The sequence below is a fragment of the Podarcis erhardii genome, assembly GCF_964252035.2.
Source record: "Podarcis erhardii genome assembly, chromosome: 8".
NCBI classification, from domain to species: domain Eukaryota; kingdom Metazoa; phylum Chordata; class Lepidosauria; order Squamata; family Lacertidae; genus Podarcis; species Podarcis erhardii.
In genome coordinates this window covers 90,157,983-90,165,429 of record NC_138499.1, presented here as the reverse complement: position 1 = coordinate 90,165,429, position 7,447 = coordinate 90,157,983, and positions in this window count along the sequence as shown.

Genomic DNA, 7,447 nt, shown 5'->3' with positions numbered 1-7,447 from the left:
TACCCTCCAACAATCTCATTTCAAAATCCAACCTTTGTTCATTAAAAGCCAATCAACACATCTTTTTAATATAGCTCATGTATCTGATGATAGTGGAACCCAACCGGTCACCCATCATTGTATTTCTCCTGCTTTTTAACTTTCCACCCACTTCGAGTGTGACTTAGTTAATCTCTATAGGTACCCCAACCCACCTTCATATTAATTTCTTTTTCAGCGCAGTCCTCTAAGGGGGATAACCATAGTGGAGTTTTCTTCTCCAAAATATTTTTGTACCTGCCCCAGACTCAAAAGAGCAGAATCTGTGAAGCAGAATGTGGGAGTTTGAGTTGGGTGGGTGGGTGCAAATTAGATGGCGCCCCTGTGGACTCAACCCCACATGGCAAACTCCACTGAACAGCCTGTATCTCTTTATAAAATCTAATAACATTTATTCCAACAAAAGGAAGTTCCCATTCCACTCAACTCCAAGACACAGTCATTGATACAACAGTTAGAGGGGCTGTATGTAGATCTATAGCAAAGTGGAACATCTCCCATTGTGCATGCAGCATGTGCAGATGCAGAATGCAGCCGCACACCAGGAAATGCCCCCCCCCCAATACTGCTGAGTCCATCAGGATCAATGGCTTGGCTGCTGCAAGGGAAATCCACCCTGCATGACACACTCCTTCCACTGGCAACCCATCTGACCAGCCCTCCCTCCCATCTCCGCCCAGCCTTGCCCGTGAGTGTTCCAGCACACCTGACAGCCCATCCCTTTCCTCAGACTGTCTCATACACCCTTGCAGCAGCAACCATCCCGCTTGTGTGATCTGAGAGGCTTGTCCCCCCACAGTTCAGAGAATCTGAACAAGCCAGCCACAGAAGGACTGCTGCTCTTGCACACATCAAGCTCCATGCACACACACACACACACCCTCAGCAATAATAATAATAATAATAATAATAATAATAATAATAATAATAATAATAATAATGCCCTGTCCATCTGGCTGGGTTTCTGTCAGGCTACAGGGAATCCGATCCCTCTCCCTCATGGCAGGCTGCCAGTAATAGATAGATAAGAAGTTCTTACCAATGTATTTTATTCCATGTTCACAGAGAGCAGCTTAGAAACGTTGCCTCCCAGGTTAATGGTGTTGCTCAGAGTAATCTTTGCAGCCATCAACAGCACTACCTCCTTTATGGTGGCTGCTTAAGGCCATTTGCCTCTTAGCTCTCTGCTCTCCCACTTTCACTGCTCGTCGGGTTCTGGGAGAAGGAGGGTCTGGAATGCTATCTCGCTCTGCTCCTTCCCCCTCCTCTTCTCCCATTATCTCCCAGCTTTTTTATCTCTTCTGTCTCGGAGTCGTGACCTTCTGCAAACCACTCTTGTAAATCTATATTGTCTCCCTCTTCTCTGGAAGTTTCAGGAAGGGGGAGGGCAGTCTCCATCATTCCTCCTCAGTCCAGTCCCTGACAGCTTCCCATGCAGCATTGCATCATGAAGCCAACTGAAGCCAGACTGTGTTATGATGGGGGCAAAGGATCCCATCTCCCAACCTCCAGCAACAAAGGAACAACTTGAGGCAATGGTAGCATCCAGGATGGAGGAGATTCTGAAACATATGTGGGGGTGCCAGCTGGTCAGCCCAGTAGGGCTTTTGCACCTTTGTGTGGAGTTGCTTGACAGCAGCATCCCAGTGTCTCATCTACCCAATAATCGTCTTCCATGGAGCATGCAAGCGTGCAGAAACCTGTGTAGGGAAGGCAGTTATTTTATTGTTCCTTATCTAGGCAATATATGGTCTGCTCTTCATTAAAACTACCCCAGTGAGGGGTGCAATATGCAAAAATAATGCATAATACATCTATCAGTCACATAAAAGAAGCAGTTTAAATCAACAGATCCTGTGAGAGGAGCTACCCACCTCCACAGCCACCTTAACTAAAAGCTTGGACAAACGTTTTTAACTGATGTTTGAAACCTATCAGGGTTTGTGCCAGTTGAATTTTCTGAGAATGTCACATTTCCCATATCAAACCCTCCATTAAGAGGGTGTCCCTACTGGACCTTAATGTTTGGGCAGGCATTCTAGGGAGCCAGCAATCCCTCAAGGATCTGGGCCCTTAGAAGTAGTGTAGCATGGGGGGTGCAACCAGGCACCTTCATGACAGGCTCCCACATCAAGGCCAGAGCCGCAGGGAGGCAAGAATTGCCCAGCCTGGGCCTTTGGGGCTGAGGTGGTGGTGCCTTCTTCTCGTGGCCAGTGAAGGGAGGCAGGCCGAGAGGGGGAGGTTGCTGCCACCACCACCCACCAAGGAGGGAGGGAGGACGAGGAAGGTGGGAAAGCACTGCTAGAGCCACACGGGTTGGCCAGACGGTCTCGCTGCAAGGACAGGAGGGTGAAGGGACGCAGTGGTGCTCCTGCTTCATGTTCCTCTGCCTTATCTCTGCTCCCAAGTTGGGGCTAGTTTGCAAAGAGAGACTCCCTTGAATAGATGCTGGCCAGCGAAGGGACTGACTACTGCCCAGTCCACCAGGAGGGTGCAACACTTGCGCCGTCCCAAGCGCCAGCGTGTCCTATAGCTTCCTGCTGAAATCCTGCAGCTTTTCATTCTGCAAGTGTTCTTCGGGGTGAGGGCTCCACTTTTGTTGTGTAAAACGGCAACTGTGCAGCTCCAGATGGCAATAATGTGGCAAAAATGCAACCATAAAGAAGTGTAATGGTGCGTGGTCCAGTATAAATCCTCTGTGGTGTGGAGGGTGTGGGAGGGCACTGGGTCTGAGTTACACCATATTTTACATTCTGTTGTGGTGGTGTGGGCAGGGCAGCTATCGATGCAGGGCTGGCCATTTACATTTCCCCCTCCCACTTAAGTCTATGGGTGGGGATTTTCTTGCACCAGATCTAGGGCTGATGTAAAGTTGCACCACTGATGGGAGTCATGTCTGCAATTTGGAGGAATGTAGGTTAGGGCATCAGTGTGCTCCTGCTTTGTTCCAACCCCATCCTGCCCTTGACTCTGCCTGCTTTTAGCCATTGTGCTGGTGTATCTTTGCGGGCAGAACAGCCCTGCTGGAGTGCTCTTCCAGCATAGCTGCCACAGTGGCAGCTTGCTGGGTGTTTGACTGGTATTGTGCAGCTTCTGCCAAACCCTTCACCTGGCAGATCCTGAATATAGGATATTGCTGTTTGTTTCATTAACTAATCTTCTTGATATATCCTCACTTTCATTGTTTCTGATCATTTTCATAGTATGAACTTGGTTTTCACAGTTCGGTTCTGTCTTGGCTTTTTCCTCTTATCTTTCTAAGTATACATCATGTTTCTGTTAATAGTTCTTTAATCAGTTTGTCAGGGTTCCAAAAGGCTCAGCTTCATATTTTGTGCTTTTTATCCTTTATCTTTGTCCTTTCAAACCTCTTGTGCATTTTTTGGCATTAATTATCTTCTCTCTGCCAGCCATATTCAGTTCTTTTCTACTTTTTTTGACAGGCTGCAATCCTATACTAACCACCTGGGAGTAAACCTCATTGCACTCAGTTTAGCTCCCTCCAGACAAGATGTTTATAAAGCATTCACCTGATTTGCTTTCCCAAAGTATTTATTGAGCATTCATTCATCCAAATCCCCCCCCCCCAATATATGACAATGAGCATTCATCCTGCATTCATTCCTTTTTATTGTTCCCATGTCTTTCCCATTAATCATTTGTTCTTCCCACTTTTCATAGAATCCTAGAGTTGGAAGAGACCACAAGGGCCATCGAGTCCAACCCCCTGCCAAGCAGGAAACACCATCAGAGCACTCCTGACATATGGCTGTCAAGCCTCTGCTTAAAGACCTCCAAAGAAGGAGACTCCACCACACTCCTTGGCAGCAAATTCCACTGTTGAACAGCTCTTACTGTCAGGAAGTTCTTCCTAATGTTTAGGTGGAATCTTCTTTCTTGTAGTTTGGAACCATTGCTCTGTGTCCGCTTCTCTGGAGCAGCAGAAAACAACCTTTCTCACTCCTCTATGTGACATCCTTTTATATATTTGAACATGGCTATCATCACCCCTTAACCTCCTCTTCTCCAGGCTAAACATGCCCAGCTCCCTTAGCCGTTCCTCATAAGGCATCGTTTCCAGGCCTTTGACCATTTTGGTTGCCCTCCTCTGGACACGTTCCAGTTTGTCAGTGTCCTTCTTGAACTGTGGTGCCCAGAACTGGACACAGTACTCCAGGTGAGGTCTGACCAGAGCAGAATGCAGTGGCACTATTACTTCCCTTGATCTAGATGCTATACTCCTATTGATGCAGCCCAGAATTGCATTGGCTTTTTTAGCTGCCGCGTCACACTGTCGGCTCAAGGACCTGGAAACCAAGCCTTGCAAGGAACAGTTGAAAGAGCTGGGTATGTTTAGTCTGGGAAAGAGGAGACTGAGAGGAGATATATGGCCACCTTCAAATATCTAAAAGACTGTCCCATGAAGGATGGAGCAAGATTGCTTTCTCCTGCTCCAGAGGGCAGGACCCAAATCAATGGCTTCAAGTTAAAGAAAGGAGATTCCAACTAAACACCAAGAAGAACTTTCTGGCAGTAAGAGCTGTTCTACAGTGGAATGGACTCCCTTGGGAGGTGGTGGGCTCTCCTTCCTTGGAGGTTTTTAAGCAGAGGTTGGGTGGCCATCTGTTATGTATAGACTAGTTGAGATTCCTGCATTGCAGAGGGTTGGACTAGATGACCCTAGGGGTTCCTTCTAACTCTGCAATTCTTTGATTCTATGAAAAATAGTGACAGTCTGGAGGTGCTCCAGGACTTCTTGTTGTTTAGTCGTTTAGTCGTGTTTGACTCTTCATGACCCCCTGGACCAGAGCACGCCAGGCACTCCTGTCTTCCACTCCTGTCAAACTCATGCTGGTAGCTTCGAGAACACTGTCCAACCATCTCGTCCTCTGTCGTCTCCTTCTCCTTGTGCCCTCCATCTTTCCCAACATCAGGGTCTTTTCCAGGGAGTCTTCTCTTCTCATGAGGTGGCCAAAGTATTGGAGCCTCAGCTTCAGGATCTGTCCTTCCAGTGAGCACTCAGGGCTGATTTCCTTAAGAATGGATACGTTTGATCTTCTTGCAGTCCATGGGACTCTCGAGAGTCTCCTCCAGCACCAGAATTCAAAAGCATCCATTCTTCGGCGATCAGCCTTCTTTATGGTCCAGCTCTCACTTCCATACATCACTACTGGGAAAACCATGGCTTTAACTATACGAACCTTTGTTGGCAAGGTGATGGTCTCTGCTTTTTAAGATGCTTTTTAGGTTTGTCATCGCCTTTCTCCCAAGGAGCAGGCGTATTTTAATTTCGTGACTGCTGTCACCATCTGCAGTGATCATGGAACCCAAGAAAGTAAAATCTCTCACTGCCTCCATTTCTTCCCCTTCTATTTGCCAGGAGTTGATGGGACCAGTGGCCATGATCTTCCTTTTTTTGATGTTGTGCTCTCCTCTTTCACCCTCAATAAAAGGTTCTTTAATTCCTCCTCACTTTCTGCCATCAAGGTTGTGTCATCTGCATATCTGAGGTTGTTGATATTTCTTCCTGCAATCTTAATTCTGGCTTGGGATTCATCCAGCCCAGCCTTTCGCATGATGAATTCTGCATATAAGTTAAATAAGCAGGGAGACAATATACAGCCTTGTTGTACTCCTTTCCCAATTTTGAACCAGTCAGTTGTTCCACATCCAGTTCTAACTGTAGCTTCTTGTCCCACATAGAGATTTCTCAGGAGACAGATGAGGTGATCAGGCACTTCCATTTCTTTAAGAACTTGCCATAGTTTGCTGTGGTCGACACAGTCAAATGCTTTTGCATAGTCAATGAAACAGAAGTAGATGTTTTTCTGGAACTCTGTAGCTTTCTCCATAATCCAGTGCATGTTTGCAATTTGGTCTCTGGTTCCTCTGCCCCTTCGAAATCCCGCTTGCACTTCTGGGAGTTCTCGGTCCACATACTGCTTAAGCCTGCCTTGTAGAATTTTAAACATAACCTTGCTAGCATGTGAAATGTGTGAAAATCCAGGACTTCTACTTCTAGTTAAAACTTATGAATAATTGCTCTGCACTTCTTTCAAAGAGAGGATTTCATTGTTTTATCATTCAGACTCTTCCTTTCCTTTTCCTTTTGTTTATTTTTCTTGGGGCTAGAGAGCTTGGTATTATTTTTGATCATATCAGATTTCATCTTTACTTACTTATCTTTTTCAGTGATCAAATAATACTAAAAAATAAAAAAATCCCCTTGTTGTTTCTGCTTATATTTTAGTTCCTCCCTAATTTTGTCCTGAAAGGATTACTATAATCTCTCCACAGTATAATCCTGTACATGTTAACATAGACGTAAATTCAGTGGGACTTGCTCCCAGGTAAATGTGCACTGGATTACAGTCTTAGTCAGTCTCCCCTATTTCCAGCTTAAGTTTCTTGTTTTTGCTTTGAATTGTACCACTCACCTGATTGTCTTCTCCATGCAGATGTGGGGATGTTTCTGCATGTTTCAAAACAAATTCACTCCACCGGTTACTTTTCCTGTGTAAGAATCAGTGACTTACCTTCAAATGTATTCATTCTCTTTAGCTTTTACTAGTATTTGAGCTCTGACCTCTCTACATTTCTCCTCCTTGGTTTCTGTGCTTTTCAGGCTCTTTGTACCTTGACAATTTCATGAAACAAGCAAATCTAAGGGCAGAGCACAGTACAATAACCTGCCAGTTTAAAACAACCATGATTCATTTATATTTCTGAGTTGAGGTGCATACAATTGCATCATGAAACATATTGTTCTTGGTCTTTTCCAGTTTTTAGTCTATTTTATTTTTGCTTTTTACAATTCTATCTCAATTAGATTGTGCAGAACTTGTCATGTTATGTGTTGAAAATACGGTCATCTTCTACCCCCCCCTTCTTTCTCCAGCCTCTCTCTCGCCACATCCTTCTCCTCTCACAGTGCCCATGAAAACAGTGTCTCGCACCAAATTTAACAGACCTGTAGACAGGAATCTATGAACTGAAAACAGAGACTCTATATGTACTCTATATGTATTGAAAATATTTCAATAAAAACAATTTTAAAAAATAAAATAATCTCTTCTTTTTAAGCACATGAATAGTAACAATTATAGTAATATTTTAATTAATTCATTTTGAAATGTTATGTATCCCACTGTTTGATTGAATAATTCTCAAGAAGGCATACAGTAGATTGCAGTAAAAGGAAATAGGTGAATATTGTCTTATTTAAAAGCTTTTTTCCTCAACTTGCATTAGTCTGTCATAGAGGGAGTAGGTGGTGCTGTGGTCTAACCACTGAGTCTCTTGGGCTTGCCAATTGGAAGGTTGGTGGTTTGAATCCCCACAATGGGCTGAGCTCCCATTGCTCGGTCCCAGCTCCTGCCAACCTAGCAGTTCAAAAGCCCACCAGTGC